Source organism: Tachypleus tridentatus, chromosome 7, assembly GCF_004210375.1.
Source record: "Tachypleus tridentatus isolate NWPU-2018 chromosome 7, ASM421037v1, whole genome shotgun sequence".
NCBI lineage: Eukaryota > Metazoa > Arthropoda > Merostomata > Xiphosura > Limulidae > Tachypleus > Tachypleus tridentatus.
Genome location: NC_134831.1, coordinates 151,812,323 through 151,828,383, shown reverse-complemented (window position 1 = coordinate 151,828,383; position 16,061 = coordinate 151,812,323). Strand labels below are relative to the sequence as shown.

Below are 16,061 nucleotides of genomic sequence, written 5' to 3'. Positions count from 1 at the left end.
ACTATTGATCATTCGTTTAATCTACCCACGCTGTTCGCCCTAGCTTTTACCCCTAGCGCCCTAGCTAGCTTTTATCCCACCCAACTCTTTTGTCAATAACTATTCTATTACTTGTGGAATTAAAAGCAGAGAAATGTGTAACAGTACAGTGATGTGCCAGGAAACATGATTCTCTATAATGTAATATTATAATTTCTTATACAGCAGACAAGAAATTACGGAATCCTAATTTTAACAATGAGATATAAAATACTATATTTGCAGTTCTCAAAAAAGCTTCCCAGGATTTTATTCGTACGACAACGGTAAAGAAAATCCGAATGACTAAACGGTTCAGGCTTCTGGATCACATAACATTAAAGTAAGTAATTACTCGGCTTCCATAAAATTAGTCACACCTCAGGAGGGCCGTGAGTCCGACATGTTTATGTCTTGAGGTCCGGGGGTAGAGTTACGAGTTTCGAAATAGGAGAGGTGGGGGTTAGAGTGGGTGTGCGGGAAGTTATGGGTTTCTGGACTGACATGAATGGTTTCGGGGTTGGGGCGGGGGGTTCCAGAATTCAAATATCCAGGCACAGTGGGGGAGTGTTCCGCCCATAATGTTACTGTAAGAGGTCTATAGTCATATCGCAAAAGGATAAAATGTCACTGGTCATTTCCGGTTTCATTCTGAAATGTAATGTTCGTCTATTTGTAGGTTAATGTTTGGGAAAATTTTCAAATTATACTAGTTCAAATATTTACAATTTAAACAATAATTAAGTTTCAACATGATCAGTTATGAATTTTATATTTCTATTTTTTTTTAGATACTCAATAAAATGAAACAAGCACAACAGAGAAAATTAAGTGGGTTAGAAGGAAGAAAACGAAGGAGGACCCAAGATGAAGGATGTGCAAAGTCAAGCAAAATTCTGACAGCATTTTTGAAAAGAGGAGAAGATTCTGAATGATCAACATCAAAATCAATAGAGGATGTAACGAGACACACATCACATGACTCTACGAAAAGACTTGAACAAGAAGACTTAGGAGAGAAGTACAGCAGTGAAACCGATTCAAAACTGTCATATTTAGATAAAATGGAATACCAAGGTTCATCAAATTCTGAAGAAGATTTGGATGATGATTTACCTGATCCAATTCAACAAGACAAGCCAAAATGTACTAAAATTGTAGCTGATGTGATTTACCATCAAGACTTTGAATATATGAAGTTTGACAAGGCATCAGGAAAAGCAATCGAGTCAGATGCACTTCGCATAGAAATAGTGGAGAGAGGGTCGATTTATTTTCAGAACAGTGCTGGGCCTTTTGTACAAAAATAATAGATCAATGACTTCAGCATGGTTTACAAAACAATTTGGAAAAGGAGGTACAGTGAATCGATCTTGGTTGGTGTATTCCCCTGTGAAGGGGGCAGCATTTTGTTTTTCGTGTCTGCTTTTCCCACCGAAAGATGCAGTCAGAAACTGTTCTTCTCTGGAAACTGAAAATGGTTTAAATAGTTGGAAAAAAACAGAAAAAAATTACTGCACATGAGAATTCCCAAAGGTATCAGGATTCATTCACAACATGGAAGGAAATGGAAAGGAGGCTGATGAAAAAAAGAAGGTTTAATAGATGCACAGCTTCAAAATCAAATTGCTGCAGAGAAGGAAAAATGACGACAAGTACTTAAGAGGGAGTTATGCTGCATAAAATATTTAGCCGAACAAAATTTGGCCCTAAGAGGCCACAGAGAAAGTACCACTGAAACTGAAAAAGGGGAGAGTCACAGAAACGCTGAAGATTTTATAGAACTTTTGAAGCTAGTTGCAGAGTTCGATCCAGTCATGAAGGGCCACCTTTTGTATGTGCATCAAAATCCAGGATCAATTGTATTTCACCAGAAATACAGAATGAGTTCCTCCAGCTTTTAGCATCTACAGTTAGAGAAAAACTTGTGTGTGACATCCAGAGAGCCAAATACTATGGAATAATGTTTGATTCAACTCCTGATGCTGCTCACCAAGAACAAATGTTGGAGACCATTAGATATGTAGATATAAACTTTGAGAAAAACCTGTACTTGTGAAGGAGTCTTTCTTAGGATTCATTCAAGCCCATAAAAAAGATGCAGCAAGTATTGTAGACATAATATTGCAACAACTGGAGAAGGATAAATTACCTTCCGAAGACTGTCAATCACAGTGTTAGACAATGCATCTGTAATGTCTGGCCACAAATCAGGAGTGCAACAAAGACTTGTTGCACTCAACTTAAAGACTACATTTGTTAACTGTGATAACCACACACTTAATTTAGTTGGGGTTCATGCTGTTAGTCATGAGGTAGCAGGCGTGACATTTTTCAGTACTGTGCAAGCTATTTACGTTTATTTTTCGCAGTCAACTCTTTGATAAGAGAGACTAAAAACTGCTCTTGGTGTATCAGTGAAGTCAGAGTCAGAAACTCGTTGGAGTGCCAGATTAGAAGCTGTTAAACCGATTCATGATCAACTAGAACAATTGGTAGAACTACTAGAAAATATTGCGGATGATCAAGAGGAAATACAAGAAGATCAAATACAAGAAGTGATGCAGTTTAGTTGTTACATCGGATTCTAACATTTGAGGTTTTGGGTCTGTGCAGTTCTTGTGATGTCCAAGTTGAGAGACAGCAAAGGAAGAAGAAAAAATGCCCAGAGAAACAACAGAGGATGTAAAACTCACAGCAGAAAATGAAATGCTACGACTGATGAAAAGTATGATTGACATAATACACACAGAAATGGGAGACAGATTCATCAGCTTGAAGAAACTGGACTCTAGTTTTGGCTTTCATTTAGACAGAAAGGAACTGATGTCCACAACTCATGAGAATAGCTTGAAACAGAGATGCATTTTTATGGGAAGCTCTTATGATAAGACTAGAATGGCTTGGAGATGTTTAGTGAAATAATGGACTGCCGAATGCTACTCAAGACAAGGGCTGATGTTAAGCTTTCTACAGCATTGTGCAGTATGGGGATGATGTATTTCCAAATTTGAGAGTTGGTTTGCAGATCTTACTGACTGTTGTAACATCTATTGCCAGTTGTGAAAGGTCCTTTAGTAAGTTAAAACTTATCCTGTCTTACCTGAGATCATCCATGGGACAGGAAAGATTATCAGCCTTGGCTTTCCTGAGTGTAGAGCGAGAGGTTACCGACAGCAAAATTTTGAGGAACTAATCGATAAATTTGCAGCAGCAAAGGCAAGAAAGATTTCTCTTTGAAGTTACATAATTACATTCAAAGCATTATATCAAACTATTTCTGTTACTTTATGTTAACTTTTCAGGTTACTATATCCAAAGTAATGTTTCAAGTTTTCGCAATGTTATATTTGACTATTATTTTAGTATAAAAATTCTGCATTAATATTTTTATATGCATTCTTGTTTCTGATTCTGTCCTTCTCTGTTATTCAATTATATACTCTTCAAAAAAAGAAACGCAAAAGGGATATTTTTGTTATTTTAAAAAGAAATATATGTAATAACGTTACAAGCTCAGAGTATGTGATGTTACACGTGTTAAGGCACTGATTGTCAGACCAAAATGACAATAAAAGTTGTGCACATTGAAACGGAGGAAAACATCGGATTTTTCGCCAAAACGCATTCGTGTCCAATAAATTTGTTTGAGAGATCTGCATGTTCTGCAAGTGCAACATGTGCAAAATCCCTATAAAAGTGACGGGTTCTCGGTTTCCATAGCTCAGTGTTAAGCCACCGACACGCAATACAGTTACGCCAAGACTGACTGAAGCACAACGCAACAACGCCATTGGTCGCTTGGAAGCAGGCGAATCTCGATCAGATGTTGCCAGAGCTGTGAATGTTCACCCAAGCACCATCACAAGGCTATGGAATCGTCACCAACAACATGGATCCACTTTTGACCGTCCACGATCTTGCAGACCTCGTGTGACCACGCCCGCACAAGATCGCTACTCCGGTTACGTCACCTTCGGGATAGGACCACCACTGCGACGTCTACTGCCTCAATCATACCAGGGCTGCATAGGATTTCCGATCAGACCGTACGCAACCGTCGACGAGATTCTTAGGCCCCATGTGCAACCCATCATGGTGAACGTCAACGACGTTTTTCAACATGACAACGCCCGTCCTCACACAGCCCGACTCACCACTGTCTTCTTGAGACACCACAACATCAACGTTCTTCCCTGGCCCTCCAAATCACCAGATTTAAACCCCATCGAACATCTTTGGGACGAGTTGGACCGACGTCTACGACGGCGACAACCTCAACCACAGACTCTACCTCAGCTTGCAGCAGCTTTGCAGGCTGAGTGGACAGCCATTTCACAGGATGTGATTCGTCATCTCATCGCTTCCATGGGTAGGAGATGCCAAGCAGTTATTGATGCTCACGAAGGGCATACTCGTTATTGACGTTAAGTGACGTTAAACTACAACTAGTGAGCGTGGACTTCGCCTTTGCAGACTTTGGATGTTCAGCAGTGAATGTGCAAAGTTTTACACATGTCATACAGAACTACCCGGAATAAACTTGTTAACAATATGTCTCAAATTTTGCCTTTTGCGCTTCTTTTTTTGAAGAGTATGTTTTCAAAGTACCATTGTTGCTTCAATTATTTCACTTTTTCATCTCTTTCATACCCTAAAAATACGCCACGAAATGCAGGTTTTCATGTTCTAAAACTCAAATTTCTGGGAAAGCATGACGGACTCCCTTATGGCTTACATTTTGTCACGAGGGGGCGCGAAAACTGACTTTGTCCCCGGGCGCTGAAAACCCTAGCTATGCCTCTGCAAGTTGTATAAGAAACTTATTCGATTGTTAATAGATCTTATTGGTCAGGAGATGATTGCAAATGTGATTTAATTTATTTATGGGGAAGTGATGCATTAATAAAATTATTCCTTTCTCTTTGGAGTGGGGCTCTATCTTTAACAACTACAAAATGATATAACATTCAAATCTATTTAAGTGGTATCATTTTTAGCTTGAAGAATTCACTGTCACTAAGCAATGACAATATATGGAGCATAGAAAGTATGTTGGTTGCACTTAAGTTCCATATTAATTTGAAGTTACAGGTGCTTGGGAGACACTTTCTCAGACAATATGTGTTTATATGTATGACTATTGAAACAACCCCTGAACGAAAATATTGCTTAACAGTGATATCTAAAATTTGTATTCTCAAGACGGCTGATATGGGTATTAGAACTTTAATTAAAACGAGCTTCCGCCAAGATATTTCTAGAATGGAATAGCAATATCAAGGACAATAGACTCCTGTGATGATGAGATATTATTGTTGGAATTTATAGCGTCAAAGTGAGAACGTATAGAAAAGGAACAACAAATAAAGCAGATATTTGTAACTAAAACAACAGCGTGATGAAAGTTTGAACATAGTCTGAATTCATTTTAAAGATATACTCTTGTTAAACTGGTACTGTTATTTTTAATATTCTTAAATGTAATTTTCAATGAATGAATAAAGTTATTAAAGACAGAAGTTATTTTCACGATATATAAGAATATTTATAAATAAATCTATCATAAATCGAAAAACTAGAGGCGATCGGTAATTTTCAACATGAGTTTTCGAATAAGTATCATCAAGTTACTTGGAAATAGTTACATTTTTCTGGTAGCAGAAAATCTTTTGTTGCACAATGTAATTAAACATTAAAACAATTTTGGATCCGTACCACTTCATTACAGTTTATGTTGTCACATCCAGTAATGCTTTATTTGAAAATCTTGTACCTTGGAAGTAGTCCTGCAGTGTAATTTGTAATAATCATTGCAAAAGGTTTTATCATAATATTGCCTTGTCAAAAGCACACTAGTGCTCTTTCATTTTTTCTACAATCCAGCTACTGTACATGGATGGTAATTTTTCAGTTTTTGTTTCAGTCAACTGATAGCACAGAAATTAACTGGCAGTGTATATGGCGAATTCGCAAGAATATCTTTGTATGGAATAGTATGAATATCCATTTCACTCGTCAAATGATTGAAGTACGCTACAGTTGAACTCATATATCATGGAAGAAATTTAAGTAAGCACGAGTTGTTTTGTTTTTCAGAGGAGTTTTTTCATGAATATTTTGTGTAGTGTTACCTAAGACAAGTGGATGGCTTTTGCTACTGACCTTTGTGTTTGTGTGAAATCTCACATTTTACAAGACAATGCACTTTGATAACTTACTGCACGTATTTTTCTGAATGTATCCAATTAAGTTCGATCTCAGAACAAGAAAACTTGGTCTTTTAAACTTCAGCGTTATCTTTTTTAGATAAAATGTTAGTTTTTTCTTATATCATTTCTTTCTTTTGGGACTGATCACTTTCCTTGTAAAATTATTTTATCTTTCATCTACATAATCTGATTATCTCTTTTTTCTTCTATACACTCTTGATTGTTAAGTTAAAGATTTACTAAACTTTCGTCTCAAACTTTTTATTTCTGTTCTAGAAAATACTAGCCATTGCAAATCTACTCTTATTGTTGCCACATATAATTTTAGTAATAATTATAAAAAGTTATACTGATGTGTTCCATGGCGAGACACTGAATGTTCTTGATTAGTATCATTCACTTCATAGATGATTCACAAAAACGCTTATGAAACACTAAAGGTATATCGAAGCTCACATTTAGAGCTATATTCGTGGTCGCAAGTAAGTATTTATGTGAATGGTTCGTATAACCCTTCTAGTTGGTAAATTGCTTGTCCTTTTTACGTTCTGTGATATTTCTAAATTAAATGATTTCCTCAAAGAGAGTTTGGTAGGTCCACTTTATAACGGGAGAACTGAGTTTGATAGATCAAGAGGTAGTCTAACTAAACTAGTTGAGTTTTGAGCAGAAAAAAAGACTAAATACGATGTATAAAGCAAATTAAACAATCTTTATTTATCAATATGCACAAAACGCATTTTCATATTCGTGTAAAACATAGGACGATTAACAGATTTCTTTTCTCAAGATATTTTCCTGTCAATCAACCAACTTACTTTAGAAATCCGACAGAACTATTTGAATACAACGCTGCTTACTTAATAGGAAAGATCAAATTTAGCTCTAGCGAATAGCGCTTACCAAGTGATTGATCATTCTTATTTAACATAAGAGAGAATGTAATCTCTGTTCTCCAACTCCTCATGACTTGTCAATCAGAGAATTGGTGTACATCACAAGTAAGTCGTTAAGCTTATAATTTTCTTCGAGATTAACCAAAATATTTACTATTTTTAAGAATAGACGTTAAGGTGGCTTCTTCATATTGCCCTTTCTGTAGGAATTCGCTGGAGTTTCTTTTGTATTCTGCTTAAACTGAGGATCACTAATATCTCAAATACTCTTTAACCAAGATTTACTTGTTGATTCTGTTTCACGAACCTTTTTTTTAGAAAAATGTAATACTTTATTCATATATTTATACATTATTTCAGATGTTAGTAATGCTGAACTTCAATTTTTGAAGATCGAATTCTGCTTAGTCACATTTCATCTCTATTGCAGATCGCATTATCTATAAGTTATTTACTTATTTGCTCGTTTAAATATTATATGCCTTTTGATGTACGAGGTCTGTTAAAAAAATACGCGGACTGACGTCATAAAACAAAATGTACTTTATTTACAAGTTACAGGTCTGGGACCCCTTCAAAGTACTCTCCTCCCCAACGCACATACTTATCCCAACGGTGTTTCCACTTGTTAAAACAGTCCTGGTACGCTTCTTTTGTAATGTCCTCCAGCTCCTTTCCTGAATTTCGTAGCAACGCGGTGAATCTTCAATTTTTCGGTCAAAATCTCGTAACAAGATCCAACTGATATCCCACACTCTTCAGCAAGCTCCCTGACAGTCAGACGTCGATTTGCCCGCACCAGGGTGTTGATTTTGTCAACGTGTGGGTCGTCAGTTGACGTGGAAGGACGTCCAGGACGCTCATCATCTTTAATCGACTGTCGACCATCCTTAAAACGTTCATGCCACTTGAAACATGCTGTACGCTTTATAGCAACATCATCGTAAGCCGTGTTAAGCATAGCAAAAGTTTCAGTCGCAGATTTTCCAAGTTTAACACAAAATTTCACAGCAAGTTGTTGCTCCTTCAGGTCATTCATTCTGAAATCCGCCAAACAAAATAATCGCACTTCACTTAAAATCGTGTAGCTAATACACAAATGAAGATATCTGCAATCGCGAAATGGCGTCGTAATCAGCTGATCTGTGCAAACCTAGCGACATCAAGCGGATTCCCCTGGAACCAACTGGAGCCGCGCAGTTCAAACAGTCCGCGTATTTTCTGAACAGCCCTCGTATACAAATCCGCTTATATTTCGAAACATCCAAAAAAGAAGACAAAATGTGTGAATAATACTCCACGAATTAAATTGTACCAACTCTCAGTTCTGATAAATAGCATTTTGTTTTACAAGGCTAGTCTAAACAATGTCTTTCAGTAGCTTTAGTTTTAAAAATCAAGTTCTAAGATATATTTATTTACACATTTTTCATTTTTGTTGAGCTTTTGTTATTGCTGGCAAAATAACATGCTCGCCCTCCCAGCCGTGGGGGTGTATAATGTGACGGTCAATCCCACTATTCGTTGGTAAAAGAGTAGCCCAAGAGTTGGCGGTGGGTGGTGATGACTAGCTGCCTTCCCTCTAGTCTTACACTACTAAATTAGGGACGGCTAGCACAGATAGCCCTCGAGTAGCTTTGTGCGAAATTCCAAAACAAACAAACAAAGCTGGCAAAATAGTAATATTTATTTTAGTTAATTCAGTAGTCTATACATTTTTGACTGAGAGTGCGCTGTTTATGCTTTGTCAGGCGGTGAAGGCTAAGTCAACGACACGTGAAGAGAACATTTCAAGTGTTGAATTTTTAGGTACGAAAATACAGTTATTTCTATTTTTATTATACTGTTTTCCATTACTTACGATTTATATGTAGATATATTTTTTATAATATAAGTTGCTTAAATTGTGGATAATCAGTAATGAGACTTTTTACCATTTATGATTTTATGATGCTATATAATAATATAGTATTTACAGAACAGTGTAGTCTGAGACAGTATTACCAGTACTACAACATAAATTACGACCTACAATGGAAGTTTTAACTTTGAATTTAATTTTGTTGGCACGTTGACGATCGATTAACATTATTTTTGTTTTCATATCAGTTTGAAAGTATTAGGTGTAGGAGAAGCTAAGATCACGACTGTATTGTTGTCTATGCAATTAGAGAAGTAATAGTTGTACCACTAGTAATACTTAATAATAGTTAAGTTGGACATATTGCTTTTCCTGTTTATTTTTAACATAACATACAAAAAATAAGGGACCATTCGTTCTTCATGGCTGTCCTTGCACATTGATCCTCGATAAAAGTGGAAAACTAAAACACTTTGTTTTTCAGGAAATTGTTGATTTCATTAAACTCTTATCAAGTGTTGGTTTTCACAGCTATTAACGGATAGTTCTACAAATCAGTTATTCTCATAGTAAGCAATATTGCCTAAATTGGAGCAGTGCCTGTCCTTTACAGATTTTAAACTTGTATCCTTTTGTCCTACTATCTTCAGAATAAAGCACAAAGAAACCAGAGGCCTTTTTTATATAGCCAGTTCTTTAGATAACCTTGTGAACTTAATAAGGTCATTTCTATTTTTTTTTATTCTCAAAAGAAAAATTAATAAATCATAATGAATTCCTGTAAGCTAAACCCACCATCACAGGAATCATTCTAGTGTCCTCTGAACACTTTCCAATCAGTCTATATCCTTTCTAAGATAAGAAGACCAATACTACACACTGTATTCTAAGTAAGGCTTAACTGTTGATATGTATAGAGGTAATTACCTCTTATTACTTGTAATATTATCAATAAAACTAAAAATTATGTTAGCTTTACTGCTATTAACAGTGAAATATCTACAGTATTCCAAGATACTTTTCTTCAGTCATGTTAGTTATTGTGTTCCCATCTATATGAAACATATAATCCATATTGTGATAACCCATATGTATTACCTTGCACTTAATATAATTAAAAGTCATTTATTAAATATTTTTTTAACTTACCAGATTATGCAAGTTATTTGGTTGTACTTCAGCTTTCTCATTAGAGATACAAATATGTAACAGTTTAATACCATCAACAAACTTTAATAATCATGCTTCTACCAATTAATGTAAATATGAAGAGCAAAGGTCCAGGCACTGGCCTCCGAGTTACTCCATTAGTAACAAGAATTCAGCCTTATTTTTTTCCCAATCCATACAAATATTATATTCTGAGCTAATCTTATATGTATGATACCTTATAAAAAGCTTTTTTGGAAAATAAATACATCAAATCCATGTCCTTTCCATTCCTCAGATAACAAGTGGCAGACTCAATAAAAGATAACAGACTAGTGAGGCAAGATTTTCCTCTTGTGAATTAATGTTTTCTTTCTTGTATGATACCATATTTCACTAAATTATTTTATAAGGCTATTTTTATTGAAATGTGTAAGATTTTTTCCACAATAGAAATAAGTAATTGGTCTATAATTGGCTAATTAATGTTATTTTCAATTGATACACTATATTTGTATACACACTAATTCATATACATATATAGAATATCGATACTGAAGAGTTATGCAAAATAAAATATAAAGGAAGGACTGCATTAAAAACAGCAAATCCAAACCTCTGATTAATGTTAGTTTGTTATGAACAAAAACAAGTAAAAAATGCATGCTGCAACAATTGAAAGGATCCTCAGGGTACAGGCTATAATGTGTGTATATATATATGCTATTTTTTATATTATTTTGCTAGAGTTGTTTTTCTCCAGTATTCTTGAGTCTAAGAATATTGCTAATTACAAAAACAAGTTCTTTGTGTTCAGTGTATGATAATCAAATAATAAAACATTATATTGAATACTCACTGTAATAAAACTTTAATAGGGTGAACTTCAATGCACTTACATGCCTTATATACATGAAAAATAAAATATTTTGTGCTGAAGTTTTACACTTTACAACTTGTGTTCAGCTTGGGTAATTAAATGCATATTAGAGCTGGGCAATTATTTAAATTTGCTAATTGACTAACCATCATATTCAGTTATCAATTACATTTGAATAATCAAAAATGGTAATAATTGGAAACATTAATTTTGATTAGTTGATAATTTTCATGAATCATGACATTTGTTAATTAAACTGAACAATCTTGAACTAATTAAAAATGGGAAATCATAATGGCTGTATTTTGTCTACTTGGATGATTATAATAATTAAAATTGATAATAATCATAAACACTAATTTCAATCAGTACATTATTTTTGTAACATTGATTAATAATGATTACAATTATATTTATTAATTACTTTATATGACCTGAGTGATATAATTGATTCTCTTAGATAATCAGTTGTATTGATTATTAATCATGTAAATTATATGTAATATAATTTCACATCTAAACTTTGTCAAAAACTTATAAGTAGGAAAATTTTCTTTTGTTTTCCAAAGTAATAATAATAATAATAATAATAATAATATATATGTTATTAAAAAGGTGTCTCAGTATTGAATGTTTACTCATATTTGCTCTTAAATGTGATAGAAAAAAAAACATCTGTTAATGGCAAAATAGATTTATTTGCAGGTTAACATATTTTTATTATTTGTATAGATTTTATTTTGTGTATGATCACAGGCTGGAAAAGCCTGTTAATTAATTATAACACTCTTACTGCACAGGAATGTTTTTAGTACTTAAAAGAATATTCTATTATTTACTGTATATATATATATATATATATACATATTATCATTGATAAAAATATTTTTTGTGTAACAGAAAAGTTAAGTCATTTAGTTAACTTTAGAAATGGTGATACAGATTTAGATGGTTTGTATTGTGTTGAAGTAATATAAGTTGGGTCTCAAATAATTTTAGACTATACAGAGGTAGAGTACTTCATATTATTATATTGAAGCCTCACCACATCTGGTCCTGTTCTGTAGGATAACCATCTATCTGGACAATAACCCTGCAATGTAGTTTCTGTTACAAAAGGTTTGTCATAAGCTGTCATAATCAAAATGTGACAATCCTCCATCTATTGTACAAAAATGATGATTTATTAGCACATTTCAACTGTTCAATCACATAGAAATTCGTAGGTGCTTCATTTACTGACTTGAGTGATACGTCTTTATATGGAATAGCTTGAATACCCATTTAAGTTTCCTGCTACTTGAGTCATACAAGAATTAAATTTGTCATAAAAACAACTTGTTTATATGTTACTTGTGCCACATTAGACAGGGATCCTGTTCTTTTGGACATGTGGATATCTTTTGCTATTGACTTCTATGTTTTTAGGATTCTTGCTTGTTACTAAATGCTGCACTTTTCTTAACACAGCTGGTGTATGATTTGTTGCAGGAACATTCCTGGATGAACTTGATTTACAAAGTTGATCCATATTTTTTTAAATTTCTAATGTTATTGAGTACAAGGGATATCTCCATCTTGAAAATTCTAAGTGTTTGATCTGAATGCATCTTTACAGTTTGAGTGTGTGAATATTTTGTATTGGAAAGGACTGTTGAATTTTCTGTTTTGTAGCTAGAGCTGGACAGTCAGTGGAGTTTGATAATCAATTATTTTCACATAATACTCATATAGTTGGAATAATTGAAAATACTAATGATCTGACACAAACATTTTAATTAATTGATTATTTTCATGACATTAATCAAGTTAATTGTAATTTTGATTAAATTATTACTTTGTATAATCAATGATGAATTAGACAAAATAAAACAATGCTTCATCAACATCAATAACTTTCCTCCACAAATTATAGAAAACATTATATGCACACACCTAGATAAAAAGCAAAATCATCTAACAAAAGTAAATATACCCCACGATTTAAAAAATAACGAAACCATATACGACTGCATTCCATATATTCCCGACATCAGTAGAAAAATAACCAATATTTGGCAAAAACTGGTAACAAAATATGACATTCCCATTAATACCAAATTTATTTAAAAACCAGGCACAAAACTAAGGTCTATATTATGTAAAAACTACACTGACAAACACAACACCAATATTATAAAATACAATGTGATAACTGCCACGACTTCTATATCGGAGAAATAAGTAGAAAAATGGAAACCAGATTCAGAGAACATAAACGTCACCTTCACATGTTTTTGAACACTACAAATCAAATAAACTCAACATAACCATATAAAACATCCAAATACTAAATAAACAAATGCAAAATTAAAGAAGCTTTACTTATACAAGAACTCATATCCAAAATAAACCAATACAAAGGAACACCTTTATACCTATATTAATAAATATATCCAACATCTAAGCACGCCCTCTACATTCCTATACTCAATTACACAACCGCCTTCAAACATGTGGTCAGTAACTCTTTCTTTCTTTGTGAAGAGTGTACAGAACCCATATTGAAACTATTGCTATTTTCATGTTTGCACTCCTTCTTCAGATGTCTTTCGTACAGATGTGCTTGTTTTTGCTCACATATTTGTCAACATTTTCCTTAATAGTGCAGACCTAGTTTTTTTAAATGTTTTTGTTATTTCTTTATTTACAGGGGCCTTTTTGCTGTTGTATGGTGGGTCTCACTGGTGCCTGCCTAGGAGCACTTTTTTTCTTTTGAAATCCACACTATTTATTCCATGATTATGCTTGATGTCAATTATGTTATTGTTCATCTTACCATGGGCCTGAGGTACAATTCAAGATGTCAACAGCTGTTAGTTGTGTTTTTTGGCTCAATTGCTAACTGTGCAGAAACAAATATATTGCAGGATTAGTTTAAACTCCTCATAGAGATGGAATGTTCAGTAGAACCTCTGATAGTTCTGTCTAGTGGTATTTTGCTTAATAAATATGTTCTTTCCAGACTCTACACATATAGACATATATGAGTAAAGCAGACAGGGATTACTGCCCATATCTGGTGCTCTGTGGGTTTGACATTCATTCTACCATAGATAAGACATGCAATTTCAGGTGCCGTTAGGTGTTGGTTGATTGACTTCATCGTCATGGTACCTCTGCTTTTCAAAACAATATATTACGGCTATTCATTGCACAGTCTCTGGTGATTAGGCCATACTAATATACACACCTCACTGATTGTTTTTCCTGCAGTGGCATTTTTCCTTCCTACCATCCTCTGGATGTACATTCCCAGGGGTTCTGTTGTTGGTTTATGATGGCCTGATTGCAACTAGAATCATGTGCCAATAGCATGACACTCTTCCTACTACAGGCCTGATGATGTACAATTCCAGATACTGCCAGGTTTTAATTGAAGCACTCCACAATGTCATGACTATGTATAGATATATATCTTTCTATTTTAGTTTGCCCCTCAAGCTGAGACATTCCCCTACTTGCTATTTTCCAGATGTGATTCCCAGGGGTCAGATGTTAGTTAGAGATGCTCTAGTTAAGTAAATCCTTACATGTGTTCTGGCTGGTATCCCTCTTAATTTTGCAACCTTGATGAAAAATGCACAGTGCCATCAAGTTTTGGAGTGGAGATGCATCCCAGGTTTGTGATTTTTTCTACCATTTACTGGATGTCTGTTCCCGACAGACAAATAATATCCAGTGCTGCCATGTTTTGGATCAGAATAGTTATTCCACCAGGGCTTTCCTCTTTCTTGCTATGTGCTGGATGTTAGTTTGCAGTTGATAAGGTGTTGATTGAGCTTGGAATGTGTGCAAGTAAAGACGAATTTAAGTATAGGAGCTCAACTTCATTACCTATTTGTGTTTCAAAGTGAGGAAGTAGGTGATTCTCTGCCTATTGCAGAACTGTTGTACAATTCCAGATTCCACCAGATGTTGGATAAGATTGAACTAGTACTGCAGTCTGTCACACCTTAGCCACTCGACACTTAGGGGTCCAAGTAATTGCTAATACATATTATAGGATTCCTACATAACTTAAAAGAGCAAACAGTGTAACTGTTTTGCATTTTTTATTCTACACTTTGTGGGCTCTTTTTGGACGCTTCCTTGAAGATCACATTCTCACTGCTCCTCCATTTAATCAGTGTGGGAATTTAGATATTTTGTTAGCGACAGTAACATATTGTATCGGAAATTAACATTTTTCTGAATTGAAAATTTATTACTCGTATATACCTACTGCTATTCACATTTCCCGCACAATCTACCCACTTCTGGTGTTATGTAGCATAGGTACTCTGACTAATCACGAAGTGACGAGCAGGTGCTAGTGGAGAGAGAATGCTGGTTGGGATGGGGGTCGTGTTCCTTTGGTGGAGAGCTGCTGCATAGTCACTTGCATGTGATTGTACAGAAGAGGGAAGTACTAATCGAGAAAAGCTATTGAACTTTCTCTTCAAACTTCGTTTCAGTTTTCCTTCGTGGTACTTGTTTACTATTGGTCTCGTGGACGTATTTAGCCTTAGGTAGAGTTTACCACCCCTTTAGGGTTGCATTGTCAAGCAACCCTACGCCAGAGAGGTGATCTCTGTCGGCAGCAGTGGCATCTATGGACCTTGCACCTGCTTCGGTTTCGAGCCCCAATAATAGGGACTAGCACCACAATCTCCAACAGAAGAGTACCTTCCAAACACCACATTTCCCATACGCCCGTAAATGCGCAGGATTTGGCGCTGGGCTATTTTGTGAGAGGAGGTAAGAATTCGTCAGAAATACATTTTTCAGTTGAGGAAAATGTTAATTTTTTATTAACTGATTGTTTTACATTTACACTAATTAGTGTGATCAATAGTCATAGGTAGCTGGCCTAGTTTGAATATGTGTTAAGTACTAACTGCTTCTAAGCTGTGACAACTTGAGAGTTTAGGTAGCTTTCTTTTGATAAAAAGTGAAAACTATCCTGGCTTTTAGCGTGTAGTCATTTCATGAGGACGTGTTTACGGTTTGTTTAACTAGTAATG

The 16,061-nt window shown here is 34.8% G+C and overlaps 1 protein-coding gene across 21 annotated transcripts in view; it reads left to right on the top strand.

Annotated features, from left to right (window-relative positions):
- The first annotated feature begins 8,856 nt into the window (after positions 1 to 8,856).
- LOC143256918 (TOX high mobility group box family member 4-like) overlaps positions 8,857 to 16,061 on the top strand; it is a 254,755-nt gene continuing 247,550 nt past the window's right edge. For 12 of the 21 annotated variants that reach the window (XM_076514774.1, XM_076514791.1, XM_076514778.1 and 9 more), the window contains exon 1: positions 8,859 to 8,935. The gene's annotated coding sequence lies outside the window, so the exon portion shown is untranslated. Of the gene's footprint in view, positions 8,936 to 10,448; positions 10,477 to 16,061 lie in introns of those variants that run through there. The other 9 variants (XM_076514789.1, XM_076514775.1, XM_076514793.1 and 6 more) reach the window with 7 other exon arrangements.